The following is a 14,913-nucleotide window of genomic DNA, read 5'->3' as shown; positions in this document are numbered from 1 at the left end:
CTGCAGTCAATGGTCGAGTCTCCAGTCTGTCCTCGTTACTACGAGTGGATTTAAGTTTTTTCCTGTTTTGTTTTCTTCTTGATTTTTCCAGGATTATTGCTTTTGTCATATACTGGAATAAAGACTCTGTTTTCGTTAAGTCGCTTTTGGGTCCTCATTCACCAGCATAACAGAAGGATCCGACCAAGAATGGACCCAGCGACTATGGATTCTCTCTACTCTACTCTCGAGTTCCAGGGAGCGATGCTCGGCAGACACAAGCAGGAATTGTCTGCTGCTCGGCATGCCGTTGAGACCCTGGCCGCTCAGGTCTCCGACCTCTCAGGACAGTATCAGAGTCTTCGTCTCGTGCCACCAGCTACTTCCGGGTCTTCCGAGTCTCCGGAACCTAGGGTTAATAACCCACCATGTTACTCTGGGCAGCCCACTGAGTGCCGCTCCTTTCTCACCCAGTGTGATATTGTGTTCTCTCTCCAGCCCAACACATACTCAAGAGAGAGAGCTCGGATTGCCTACGTCATATCACTCCTTACTGGTCGGGCTCGGCAGTGGGGCACAGCTATCTGGGAGGCAAGCGCTGAGTGTACTAACGATTATCTGAACTTTAAAGAGGAGATGATAAGGGTTTTTGATCGTTCTGTTTTTGGGAAAGAAGCTTCCTGGTTCCTGTCTTCCCTATGTCAAGGTAATCGATCCATAACGGATTACTCTATAGAGTTTCGCACTCTTGCTGCCTCCAGTAACTGGAACAAGCAGGCGTTGCTCGCTCGTTTTCTGGAGGGACTCCACGCTAAGGTTAAGGATGAGATTCTCTCTCGGGAGGTTCCATCCAGCGTGGATTCTTTGATTGAACTCGCTATTCGCATTGAACGACGGGTAGATCTTCGTCACCGAGCTCATAGAAGAGAGCTCGCGTTAACTGTGTCCCCCCTCTCTCCGACACTACCATCTTTCCCCACTGATTCAGGTGTTGAGCCCATGCAGCTGGGGGGTATTCGCATTTCGACTAAGGAAAGGCAACGGAGAATCACCAACCGCCTCTGTCTCTATTGCGGTTCCGCTGGTCATTTTGTCATTTCATGTCCAGTTAAAGGCCAGAGCTCATCAGTAAGCGGAGGGCGACTGATACGCGCTACTAGACTGTCCTCTCCGTCAAGTACCTGTACTACCTTGCCGGTCCATCTACGCTGGACCGGATCGGCAGCTTCCTGCAGTGCATTAATAGACTCTGGGGCGGAGGGCTGTTTTATGGACGAAGCCTGGGCTCGGGAACATGACATTCCTCTCAGACAGTTAGGGGAGCCCACGGTCATGTTCGCCTTGGATGGTAGTCCTCTCCCCAGTATATTATGTGAAACACTACCTTTAACCCTCACAGTATCTGGTAACCATAGTGAGACCATTTCTTTTTTGATTTTTTGTTCACCTTTTACACCTGTTGTTTTGGGTCATCCCTGGCTAGTGTGTCATAATCCTTCTTTTGATTGGTCTAGTAATTCTATCCTTTCCTGGAACGTTTCTTGTCATGTGAAGTGTTTAATGTCTGCTATTCCTCCTGTTTTTTCTGCTCCCTCTTCACAGGAGGAACCTGGTGATTTGACAGGAGTGCCGGAGGAATATCATGATCTGCGCACGGTCTTCAGTCGGTCCAGAACCAACTCCCTTCCTCCTCACCGGTCGTATGATTGTTGTTCTGTTCTCCTCAAGAAGCGTTTTGCATCCGCTCCTATCCTTGTTGCACCTGACGTCACTAAACAGTTCATTGTCGAGGTTGACGCGTCGGGGGTGGGTGTGGGAGCCATTCTGTCCCAGCGCTCCGATACTGACGATGGGGTCCACCCTTGCGCGTATTTTTCTCATCGCCTGTCGCCGTCGGAACGTAACTATGATGTGGCTAACCGCGAACTGCTCGCCATCCGTTTAGCCCTAGGCGAATGGCGACAGTGGTTGGAGGGGGCGACCGTTCCTTTTGTCGTTTGGACTGACCAAAGGAACCTTGAGTACATCCGTTCTGCCAAACGACTGAATGCGCGTCATGCTCGTTGGGCGTTGTTTTTCGCTCGTTTCGAGTTCATTATTTCTTATTGCCCGGGTACTAAGAACACCAAGCCTCATGCTTTATCCCGTCTCTTTAGTTCTTCTGTGGCTTCTACCGATCCCGAGGGGATTCTTCCTGATGGGCGTGTTGTCGGGTTGACTGTCTGGGGAATTGAGAGACAGGTTAAGCAAGCACTCACTCACACTCCGTCGCCGCACGCTTGTCCTAGTAACCTTCTTTTCGTTCCTGTCTCTACTCGTCCGGCTGTTCTTCAGTGGGCGCACTCTGCCAAGTTAGCTGGCCACCCCGGCGTTCGGGTTACGCTTGCTTCTATTCGCCAGCGGTTTTGGTGGCCTACTCAGGAGCGTGACACGCGCCGTTTCGTGGCTGCTTGTTCGGACTGCGCGCAGAATAAGTCTGGGAACTTTTTTTCTGCTTCTGCTCCTGGTCTTGCTGGGTCTCAGTCTGTCCCCAGCCACCGCATCTCTCCTGCCCTTGCTGTGTCTCAGTCTGTTCCCTGCCACCGCATCTCTCCTGGTCCTGCTCCTGCACTTGCTGTGTCTCAGTCTGTCCACAGCCACCGCCTCTCTCCTGTTCCTGGTCTTAGCCTTGCTGTGTCTCAGTCTGTCCCTAGTTGTTACTCTCCTGGCCTGTTTGGTCCTGTTTGCTCTAAAGCTTACAGTTCTCTACCCGTGTCTCATTTTTTTTTAGAGTAGTAGCCCTAGATTCCCTCTTCTTCGTCTTCCGTTACGGTCCTGAGGAGAGGAGTTGGGTTCTTTCTCGGGACGTGCTGGACCGTTTGTGATCTATGATTTCCTCCGTTGCCGCCAGTGTTCCTCCTCGAGTGCGCCAGGAGGCGCTCGGTGAGTGGGGGGGTACTGTCATGTTTTGTCATATATTGTCTTGTCCTTGTGCTTTCCCTTCTGTTCGTTTCCCCCTGTTGGTCTTATTAGGTTCGTTCCCTTTTTCTATCCCTCTCTCTCCCCCTCCCTCTCTCTCTTCTCTCTATCGTTCCGTTCCTGCTCCCAGCTGTTCCTCATTCTCCTAACTCACTCATTTACTCTTTTCACACCTGTCCCCTATTTTGCCCTCTGATTAGAGTCCCTATTTCTCCCCTTGTTTTCCGCTTCTGTCCTTGTCGGATCCTTGTATGATGTACGCTGTTCTGTGTCCTTGTCTCGCCCTGTCGTGTTTTGTCTCCTTCAGATGCTGCGTGTGAGCAGGTGTCTTAGTCTGCTACGGTCTGTGCCTTCCCGAAGCAACCTGCAGTCAATGGTCGAGTCTCCAGTCTGTCCTTGTTACTACGAGTGGATTTAAGTTTTTTCCTGTTTTGTTTTCTTCTTGATTTTTCCAGGATTATTGCTTTTGTCATATACTGGAATAAAGACTCTGTTTTCGTTAAGTCGCTTTTGGGTCCTCATTCACCAGCATAACAATAACTACCTTGGAAGTGAGGGATCCAACATTAACTTGCCCTATTTTGAGATGTGAGATATCACAATCTCTTCCAATAATGACAGGAAGGGAGGATGTCTTTATTCCAGTGAGATTGCTAAAGTGAACACCGCCATGTTAAGTTTTGCCCAACCTAGTTCGAGGCACAGACACTGTCTCAATGGGGATAGCTGAGCTGACTACACTGACTGTGCTAGTGGCAGACTCCACTAAGCTGGCATGCTGGCTAACAGCCTACTGCCTGGCCTGCACCCTACCTCGTTGTGGAGCTAGGGGAGTTAGAGCCCTGTCTATGTTCGTAGAGAAGATGAGAGCACCCCTCCAGCTAGGATGGATTCCGTCACTCCTCAGCAGGCCAGGCTTGGTCCTCTTTGTGGATGAGTCCCAGAAAGAGGGCCAATTATCTACAAATTCTATCTTTTGGGAGGGGCAAAAAACAGTTTTCAACCATCGATTGAGTTGCGAGACTCTGCTGTAGAGCTCATCACTTCCCCTAACTGGGAGGGGGCCAGAGAAAATGACTCGATGCCGACACATCTTTCCAGCTGATTTACACGCTGAAGCTATGTTGCGCTTGGTGACCTCTGACTGTTCCATCCTAACATAGTTTGTGCTGACGTGGATAGCAATATCCCTATACTCTCTACACTCGCCAGTTTTAGCTTTAGCCAGCACCATCTTCAGATTAGCCTTAATGTCGGTAGCCCTGCCCACTGGTAAACAGTGTATGAAGGATGATTCGTTTTAAATCTAATACTGCGGGTAATGGAGTCGCCAGTGACTAGGGTTTTCAATTTGTCAGAGTTAATGGTGGGAGGCTACGGCATCTCAGATCCCGTAACAGGAGGAGTAGAGACCAGAGAAGGCTTGGCCTCCGACTCCGAGTCTATCAGTACTCTGAGTCTATCAGAATTCCAGTCATTCCAATAAATGTTACAGTATACTCCTTGATCTTCAAGAATTGGACTTGGAAATATGGAAGTATAGATTAGCCAAATTGTTCTAACTGAGCATAGCTAAGGACATATTAGCCAGCCCTACTCTGTGTATGATTTTGTTGTCATGGAGAACTTATTGGGCTCATTGATTCAAGTTGAAAAATGTATGCTGCATTCATGGAATGGCATGCTTTACTTACTACTGAAAAGTGCTATTTACATGTGAAAATGAATGACAGATGATGCATTTGCTAAAGGCCTATTGTTTACCTTGTTTTGGTGACACTTTGATATCTTGATAACATGCAGCTGTTTAAAGGGCAAATCCACAGATGACACAATAACAAAATGGCCATCCCGCCTCTGTTTTGGTTAAAAACTGAGGGATGGACCTGGAGAAATGAAACCACTCTCAGATTAATAGACAGAGCTATGGATGCAATGACTGACCATCCATGATATCACAATTATTGTTTTAAGCATGCTGTGAGGCTATACAATGTGTGTTTACAATTACAATGTTTGCAAACATGGAGAAAAACAAGCTTATATTTTGGGTTCTCATAGTGTGTGACAGTTCATGAGGCATTTATAAGTTATATTCTTCAAGAATCAATGGATATATATATACACATTTCTCTTGTCTTATACGGTGTCTTGTGTGAATTTAAGTATGATCCCTCTAATTCTCTCTCTCTCTTCCTCTCTCTCTCTCTCCCTCTTTCTCTCTGAGCCCTAGGACCATGCCTCAGGAATATCTGGCCTTATGACACCTTACTGTCCCAGTCCACCTGGTCGTGTTGCTCCTCCAGTTTCAACTGTTCTGCCTGCGGAACCCTGACCTGTTCACCGAATGTGCTACCTGTCCCAGACCTGCTGTTTTAGACTCTCTCTACCGCACCTGCTGTCTCTAACTCTGAATGATCGGTTATGAAAAGCCAACTGACATTTACTCCTGAGGTGCTGACCTGTTGCACCCTCTACAACCACTGTGATTATAATTATTTGACCCCGCTGGTCACCTGTGAACGTTTTAACATTTTGGCCATGTACTTTTATAATCTCCACCCAGCACAGCCAGAAGAGCCTGGTTCCCCTCAGAGCCTGGTTCCTCTCTAGGTTTCTTCCTAGGTTCCTGCCTTTCTGGGGAGTTTTTCCTAGCCACCATGTATCTACATCTGCATTGTTTGCTGTTTGGGGTTTTAGGCTGGTTTTCTGTACAGCACTTTGTGACATCATCTGTTAAGAAGGGCTTTATAAATACATTTGATTGATTTGATTGATATAATTTATAAATCCCAAAATGTTTGTTGCAGCTACAGATTTCCCCTTAAAGTCTATTAAAAGTGTGTGAGTTTGAGCATGTGTACATTAGGCTTATGTATTATTATTTTTTATCAGCATGAATTAGATTGAGCAATAAAAGGCCCACTTTTATTCCATAGGCTGGGATCCGCACTATGCAGCTGTTGCAAGAGCACATATTTCACTGGCTGTCCACTGGTTTCAAAAACAAGGATAGATAGGCAGCTTAACTTCTTTCAGATCATTGGGATGCTAGCGTCCCACCTCGACAACATCCGGTGAAATTGCAGAGCACGGAATTCAAAAAACAAAAGTAGTAATATTAAACATTCATACAAATACAAGAGTTATACACCATTCCTTAGCTTATGATCTTGGTAATCAAACCCTTTTGTCCGATTTACAAAAGGCTTTATGGTGAAAGCATAGCATTTGATCGTCTGAGGACAGCGCCTAACCCACTTCCTGCATTAACATGAATACATAACCTGCACAGGTATCACAAAACTCAAAAATATCAATAAAATAAATCACTTAAGATCTTTTGAAGATCTTCATCTTTTTGCGTTCCAAAGGGTCCCAGTTACACAATGAATGGTCGTTTTGTTCGATAAAGTCCATCTTTATATCCCCAAAAAGTCAGTTTAGTTGCCACGCTTCATTCAATAATCCACTAGTTTCCCCTCGTTCAAAATGCATACGAAATGAATTCCAAACGTTACCAATATACTTCATCCAAACAAGTCAAACAACGTTCCAAATCAATCCTCAGGTACCCTAATATGTAAATAAATAAATAAACAAAATATCTGGTTTAAAACGGGAACGTTTTTCATCCCAAAATTAAAATAGCGTCCCCTATATCGAAGAGGTTAAGACGGAATAAACTGTGTTCAATACCGGAGAAAAGGAACGAGGAGCGCGCACTCATTCACGTGCGCCAAAAGACCAGAGTCCTTCTGAGGGATACTTCGAAAGAATACGAATACTTCTTCATTTTTCCAAAAGAAAACAAGCATGAAACAATTTATAAAGACTGTTGACATCTAGTGGAAGTCATAGGAACTGCAATATGGGTCCTAATTATTAGACTTTCCCATAGAAAAGCATTGAAAATTCCAATGACCTCAATAAAAAAGAATCCTGGATGGATTGTCCTCTGTGTTTTGCCTGCCAAAATGGTTCTGTTATACTCACAGACATTATTTGAACAGTTTTAGAAACTATAGAGTGTGTTCTATCCAATACTACCATGCATATGCATATCCTAGCTTCTGGGCCTGAGTAACAGGCTGTTTACGTTGGGCACCTCAGTCATCCAAACTTCAGAATACTGCCCCCTAGCCTTAAAAAGTTAAACTTCTTGAATTAAATTATTGGGTTCAAATACACGTTCAGATTTCTGGACAGCCATCCATAACAACCACAATCTGTAAGTATCACTGTCAACTAGACCACTGCTGTCATCCTTAGCTCCAAGAGTTTATTCATGTTGGATAATCTTTGAATGCTGACAGTAGTCGCACCATTGGAAGACATGGATTGGACTGTAGCCTGCAAATGCCTATTCCTGCTCTTACAATTACCTTTGTTTTTGTTGCAATCCCTTACTTGTAATCCGTTACTCCCCAACTCTGGTCTTCTGTGTGTTATATCATTGTAAACTATTAAAATAAATATAAATAATAGAGTCACACACTCCATATTTAAACTCTCAGTCATTTATTGGGTAAATCACCAACATTTCAGCATCACTGTTGCTTCTTCAGGGTAATGTCATAAATACTTGAAACAGACAAACGGTGCAATTAGTGCAATCAATGACAATAGTGAGGGATGTGCCATAATGATTAAGTTAATTAGAATAAATTAGTGAAACTGTTAAAAAACAATAGTTTATGGAATATTAAATATATTAGGCTATTGTTATCATATGGAAACATCATGTAATATTGTACATAATATTAGCATCAACATACATTATTGTTCAATTAAATTTCACACATTTAATTGTTTCGTATTTAATGTAATACTTGATTAACCCTTAATGCATAAAAAGTGTCATCAATAGAAGGAACATAATAGGTGTATGCTAATAAGCTGTAGAGAGAATATATCCATTTATAAGACTTGTTCAAAAAATAAGGAATTGTTCATAAGGGCCTGAGATCAGTATTCAGAAGTCAATATTCAGACCAATGTTTTTTAGATAGGATATCCAGTAAGCCTCCTTTGTAGGAGTAGGATCTCCATGTTACCACCTCTCCTTGGTAGAGCAACGTGCTCAATGCCTGTGTATTTGTAGGGAGAAGATTGGATCGTTAGCTTCAACAAAGTGAGCTGCTACTGGATAGTCAATGTTCTTACACCTGATTGCGCTGCGGTGTTCAGCTTTTCTTTTCCACAAGAACAGTGTAAAATAGGCTGTTTTCTCCAATCCCTTCAGGCACTAACCTTGGATGGCTCTTCTTATCTATCACAGGTGAATGTACTTCAACAAAGGTGCAGCCTCCTAGCTCAGCCAGCTCCCAACGACTCAAAAAACTGCACGAGAGGGGAAACAAAAATACAACTCTGGCCTTTCCTTTTTGTAAATCTGTTTCTGCCTTCCATTCATTTAACAAAGATGTAAAGGAGGTTAATTAACGTTGCATGAAGAATGCTTCTCAAATTCAGCAAAATGACAATCCCAAACAACTGGATCAAACCAACAATGATTATTCTGATAAAACAACAATACCCAACACATATTCATATTTATTTATCATCAACAACATTCTAATGTGCCCTTGAGAATGTTTTGCTTGGAGAATGCATTTCCATTGGAATTAAAGTGGAGGACCACAGGCTGCCCAAAGTTAAAATGGAGGAGATAAGAAACTCTAGCCTCCTGTAATTGGACCTAATTGATCCATTGGGTTTTATAGATCTGTATCTTGTCACATTATGTAAATTCCTTTTTTCTCACAAATATATATCCCCTGTTCCTTTAACTAGTTCATTGTGGGGCTCCAGTGAGTGGAACAGCTGCAGTGGGCCCCCAATGGTGGAAGCAGCTTTCCTCTGATGCTAGGACAGCAGAGTCCCTGCCCATCTTCTGAAAACTGAAACCCTAACTCGATAAAAAACGCTGCATTGGACCTTTAAGAGAGTATCTTAAAGGTCCAATGCAGCGTTTTTTATCGAAACATTTAATCATTTCTGGGTAACAATTTAATACCTTAATGTGATTGTTTTCAATTTAAAGGGTAAAAAAAATGTGTTCTTAGCAAAGAGCATTTTCTCAAGCATGAATTCTGCTAGGAGTATGTGGGAGTGGTTTGAGTAGGGAGGGGAAAGCAGAACATTTGCTGTTATTGGCAGAGAGGTTTGGAACCTTTTCTTATTGGTCTATTAACTAATCTACCGCATGGTGATGTCACCATGGAAGGCCAAAACTCCCTCCCACCAAAACAGACAAACATCAGGATATCTTTGCAAACAGCTTTTACACTAAAAGGGCATTATCATAATCTCCACAGTATTATTCCAACCTCATAATGTATTCATATACAATACCTTCAGAAAGTATTCATACCCCTTGACTTATTCCACACTTAGTTTTAGTGTTTAGTGTTTCCGTCAGAATTCAAAATTGATTACATTTAAAATAATTCTCAGCCTATACACACAATACCCCTTATTAACAAAGTGGAAACATGTTTTTATACATTAAAAATGAAATACATAAATATTTACTTAAATGTATTTACATTAAAAAATACTACTTTTACATTACTGTGTAGTTTGCCAATATAATGGTCTGACGGTGAAGTGGTCTTACTAGGTATTCATATCCTGAAAGAAATGATCTCACTACAATACATTTTAATAGAAAGTTAGCAAAAATAGATAAGATCTTATCTTGCTACCATGGAAAGGAAAATACCTGTCTATTTGTGTTAAAATCACCCTGATTAATTATTTGTCGTTATGGCCCTGCCCACACCTAATTACTTGAATTTTAAATTATATGAACAAACAAAATTCAACTTTATTTGGGATGGCGCACCAGACATTTTTTTACGATCCTGTTTATGTAATGAATATGAATTTGAAGGGCAGAAATTATTAAATAATAAAGTATTAGACCTCTCACTAAAGGCTGCAGTCATACAAAGGCTATACTTCTCGAGCAGATGAGTAAGAATGGCCCACCCCATGTTCAAGAATGGCCTTTTTCACTTTATTCAGATTACAACCTCTCACTTTCAGTTAATTAATTACAACCTCTCACTTTCGGTTAAATTAAATAATCTTTAAAAAATTGCTGCACAACAAGCCGTAGAAAGTTTGTTGCAATTTCAGTTTTATCCACCAGAAAATACAGAACAAATTTTAGAGCAAATATTATAGTTAAACTCAAATATACTAATTGATAAAGCAACATTATATTTGGAGAACATTTATAATCTTTGTAAATAATATCATAAACAGGAATGGTAGAGTTATGTCACACATGCAGCGAACACAAATATATGGTCTCCCCAATCCAAAATTACAACCAATTAATTGCATTTCTGCAAAAATGGAAGAGGCAAGTGGAAGGGGGAGATGGTAAGGAACTTGTCTGTTGGTCCTGGATTAAAGACCCAAACTGGTTAAAGACAATTGTGATGAATAAAAAACTATACAATTTTAATTTAAGGACCAAAACATTGACACCTGTGCTAAACAGGTTGCAAAAGTGTTAAGAAGAGATTTTCGATTCCATGGCACATGGTTTATGAACTGATACACAAAACGACGCCAGATTCATAACTTAGAGTTGTTAAATTAAATGATTATATACAATTATTGCAACCAATAGAATGTTTTTTAAAATATATATATGGGGGGTACAACCATCCCATCCCAGCTCTGCAGAATCATTGTATCACTTGTTTTGGTATTGCCCATATGTAACTGGTTTTTGGTCGCAGGTGGTCGTCTTCCTCTTCTGAGGAGGAGTAGCAAATATCAGATCAATATGCAGCATGGTAAGTGTTCATCATATTTATTACACTGAACACAGGAAACAAACAAACATGCGAATAAATAAAAAATGAAACAGTCCCGAAAGGTGAAAAACACTGAAACAGAAAATAACCACCCACGAACAAGAGTGGGAAAACAGGCTACCTAAGTATGGTTCTCAATCAGAGACAACGATTGACAGCTGCCTCTGATTGGGAACCATACCAGGCTAAACACATAGAAATATAAACACAAGAACAAAACATAGAATGCCCACCCCAACTCACGCCCTGACCAACCTAAAATAGAAACATACAAAAGGAACTAAGGTCAGGACGTGACACGCAGGTTCAGGAATGACTCAAGAATTGCAACATTTACTGGAGTTAACTCTGCAAATAGTACTGCTGGATGATTTGAAAAGTCAAAGTCAATCGATCAATAATATAATACTCTTAGCAAAAAATATTATGTTTAAATTACAATCTGTAGAATCTATGAGAATAGAAGGGTACAGAACATTTTTGAAACATCACATCACTGTTACAAAAAATATATGGCAAATATAAATCAAAACTGGATGTTTTTCAGAGATATGTGTGAGGGGTTGAGGGGAGCTGAAGGGTGGGACAAGATAACAAGGGTTAGGGGAAAATAATAAATAAGGAAAATATTTTTTTTAAATCTATATATTTACCAAAAAATATATGGGGGAATGGAAATTATGCAGATCATTACATTGATAGAAGCCACCATCTATCTGCAATATAAGCTGATCTTAGATACTCCTTCACAAATACTCACAGCTGTAATCACTGCCAAAGGTCATTCTAACATGTATTGACTCAGGGGGTTGAATACTTATCAAATCAAAATATGAGTGTTTTGTTTTCCATTAATATAAAAATAATACTTTGACATTACAGAGTATTTTGAGTTAAAAAATGACAATAAAATCAATTTTAATCCCACTTTGTAACACAATAAAACGTGGTAAATACTTTCTGGTGTAAATACTTTCTGATGGTACTGTATATAAAACACAAGATAATCTGTTTTTTTTGACTGCACTGTGACTTGTCCTACAACCTCTGACTTTGTCAATGACCTCCTTAATGAGGAAAAATGTACTTACTATGACTGAGATATGTGGTTGTATCACCTAGCTATTTTAAGATTAATTCACTAACTCTAAATCGTGCTGGATGAGAGCGTCTGCTAAATAACTCAAATGTAAATGTAGGTATGAAGCCGTAGATAGGGTGGCAGTGGCAGCATAATGCATGGCCATGTTTAACCTCTAATGACTCCCCATCCCGCATGAGGGAGCGTAATCATCGCCTGACACTAATTAGCATAACGCAATGGACATAAATATTCCTAGAAAATATTCCTATTCATGAAAATCACAAATGAAATATATTGAGACACAGCTTAGCCTTTTGTTAATCATCCCGTCATCTCAGAAATATGCTTTACAGCCAAAGCTAGACAAGTATTTGTGTAAGTTTATCGATAGCCTAGCATAGCATTTTGTCACTTGGTCACGGAAATCAGAAAAGCAATCAAATTAAATTGTTTACCTTTGATGAGCTTCGGATGTTTTCACTCACAAGACTCAAATATATATTCGATAATATATCCATCGGGACAATTCGTTTTTCAATAGGACCGATTGGAGTAACATAATAATAATAATAACATCCACCGGATGTGTACCAAACTCACTAAAAGTGGCAGTAATAAAGCCTCTCTTGAAAAAGCCAAACCTTGACCCAGAAAATAAATAAAAAACTATCGTCCTATATCGAATCTTCCATTCCTCTCAAAAATTTTAGAAAAGGCTGTTGCGCAGCAACTTACTGCCTTCCTGAAGACCAACAGTCTGGTTTTAGACCCCATCATAGCACTGAGACGGCACTTGTGAAGGTGGTAAATTACATTTTAATGGCATCAGACCGAGGCTCTGCATCTGTCCTCGTGCTCCTACATCTTAGTGTTGCTTTTGATACCATCGATCACCACATTCTTTTGGAGAGATTGGAAACCCAAATTGTTCTACATGGACAAGTTCTGGCCTGGTTTAGATCTTATCTGTCGGAAAGATATCAGTTTGTCTCTGTGAATGGTTTGTCCTCTGACAAATCAACTGTACATTTCGGTGTTCCTCAAGGTTCCATTTTAGGACCACTATTGTTTTCACTATATATTTTACCTCTTGGGGATGTTATTCGAAAACATAATGTTAACTTTCACTGCTATGCGGATGACACACAGCTGTACATTTCAATGAAACATGGTGAAGCCCCAAAATTGCCCTTGCTAGAAGCATGTGTTTCAGACATAAGGAAGTGGATGGCTGCAAACTTTCTACTTTTAAACTCGGACAAAACAGAGATGCTTGTTCTAGGTCCAAAGAAACAAAAGGATCTTCTGTTGAATCTGACAAATAATCTTAATGGTTGTACAGTCGTCTCAAGTAAAACTGTGAAGGACCTCGCCGTTACTCTGGACCCTGATCTCTCTTTTGAAGAACATATCAAGACCATTTCAGGGACAGCTTTTTTCCATCTACGTAACATTGCAAAAATCAGAAACGTTCTGTCCAAAAATGATGCAGAAAAAAATTAATCCATGCTTTTGTCACTTCTAGGTTAGACTACTGCAATGCTCTACTTTCCGGCTACCAGGATAAAGCACTAAATAAACTTCAGTTGGTGCTAAATACGACTGCTAGAATCCTGACTAGAACCAAAAAATGTGATCATATTACTCCAGTGCTAGCCTCTCTACACTGGCTTCCTGTAAAAGCAAGGGCTGATTTCAAGGTTTTACTGTTAACCTACAAAGCATTACATGGGCTTGCTCCTACCTATCTCTCTGATTTGGTCCTGCCGTACATACCTACACGTACGCTACGGTCACAAGACGCAGGCCTCCTAATTGTCCCTAGAATTTCTAAGCAAACAGCTGGAGGCATGGCTTTCTCCTATAGAGCTCAATTTTTATGGAACGGTCTGCCTACCCGTGTCAGAGACGCAAACTCGGTCTCAACCTTTAAGTCTTTACTGAAGGCTCATCTCTTCAGTGGGTCATATGATTGAGTGTAGTCTGGCCCAGGAGTGGGAAGGTGAACGGAAAGGCTCTGGAGCAACGAACCGCCCTTGCTGTCTCTGCCTGGCCGGTTCCCCTCTTTCCACTGGGATTCTCTGCCTCCTAACCCTATTACAGAGGTTGAGTCACTGGCTTACTGGGGCTCTCTCATGCCGTCCCTGGAAGGGGTGCATCACCTGAGTGGGTTGATTCACTGATGTGGTCATCCTGTCTGGGTTGGCGCCCCCCCCCCTTGGGTTGTGCCATGGCGGAGATCTTTGTGGGCTATACTCAGCCTTGTCTCAGGATGGTAAGTTGGTGGTTGAAGATATCCCTCTAGTGTTGTGGGGGCTGTGGTTTGGCAAAGTGGGTGGGGTTATATCCTTCCTGTTTGGCCCTGTCCGGGGGTGTCCTCGGATGGGGCCACAGTGTCTCCTGACTCCTCCTGTCTCAGCCTCCAGTATTTATGCTGCAGTAGTTTATGTGTCTGGGGGCTAGGGTCAGTTTGTTATATCTGGAGTACTTCTCCTGTCCTATTCGGTGCCCTGTGTGAATCTAAGTGTGCGTTCTCTAATTCTCTCCTTCTCTCTTTCTTTCTCTCTCTCTCTCGGAGGACCTGAGCCCTAGGACCATGCCCCAGGACTACCTGACATGATGACTCCTTGCTGTCCCCAGTCCACCTGACCGTGCTGCTGCTCCAGTTTAAACTGTTCTGCCTTATTATTATACGACCATGCTGGTCATTTATGAACATTTGAACATCTTGGCCATGTTCTGTTATAATCTCCACCCCACATAGCCTGGTTCCTCTCTAGGTTTCTTCCTAGGTTTTGGCCTTTCTAGGGAGTTTTTCCTAGCCACCGTGCTTCTACACCTGCATTGCTTGCTGTTTGGGGTTTTAGGCTGGGTTTCTGTACAGCACTTTGAGATATCAGCTGATGTACGAAGGGCTATATAAATACATTTGATTTGATTTGATTTAATGGCTACCTCTGTATTTTACGCGAGAATCTCTCTGGGAGCATCAGGTGACCACTTGCGCAATGTAGCCGCTTACGGGTATTCTTCAACATACATGCGTAAAACAAC

Source organism: Oncorhynchus gorbuscha, linkage group LG11, assembly GCF_021184085.1.
Source record: "Oncorhynchus gorbuscha isolate QuinsamMale2020 ecotype Even-year linkage group LG11, OgorEven_v1.0, whole genome shotgun sequence".
Lineage (NCBI taxonomy): Eukaryota > Metazoa > Chordata > Actinopteri > Salmoniformes > Salmonidae > Oncorhynchus > Oncorhynchus gorbuscha.
Note: the sequence above shows the minus strand (reverse complement) of the source record.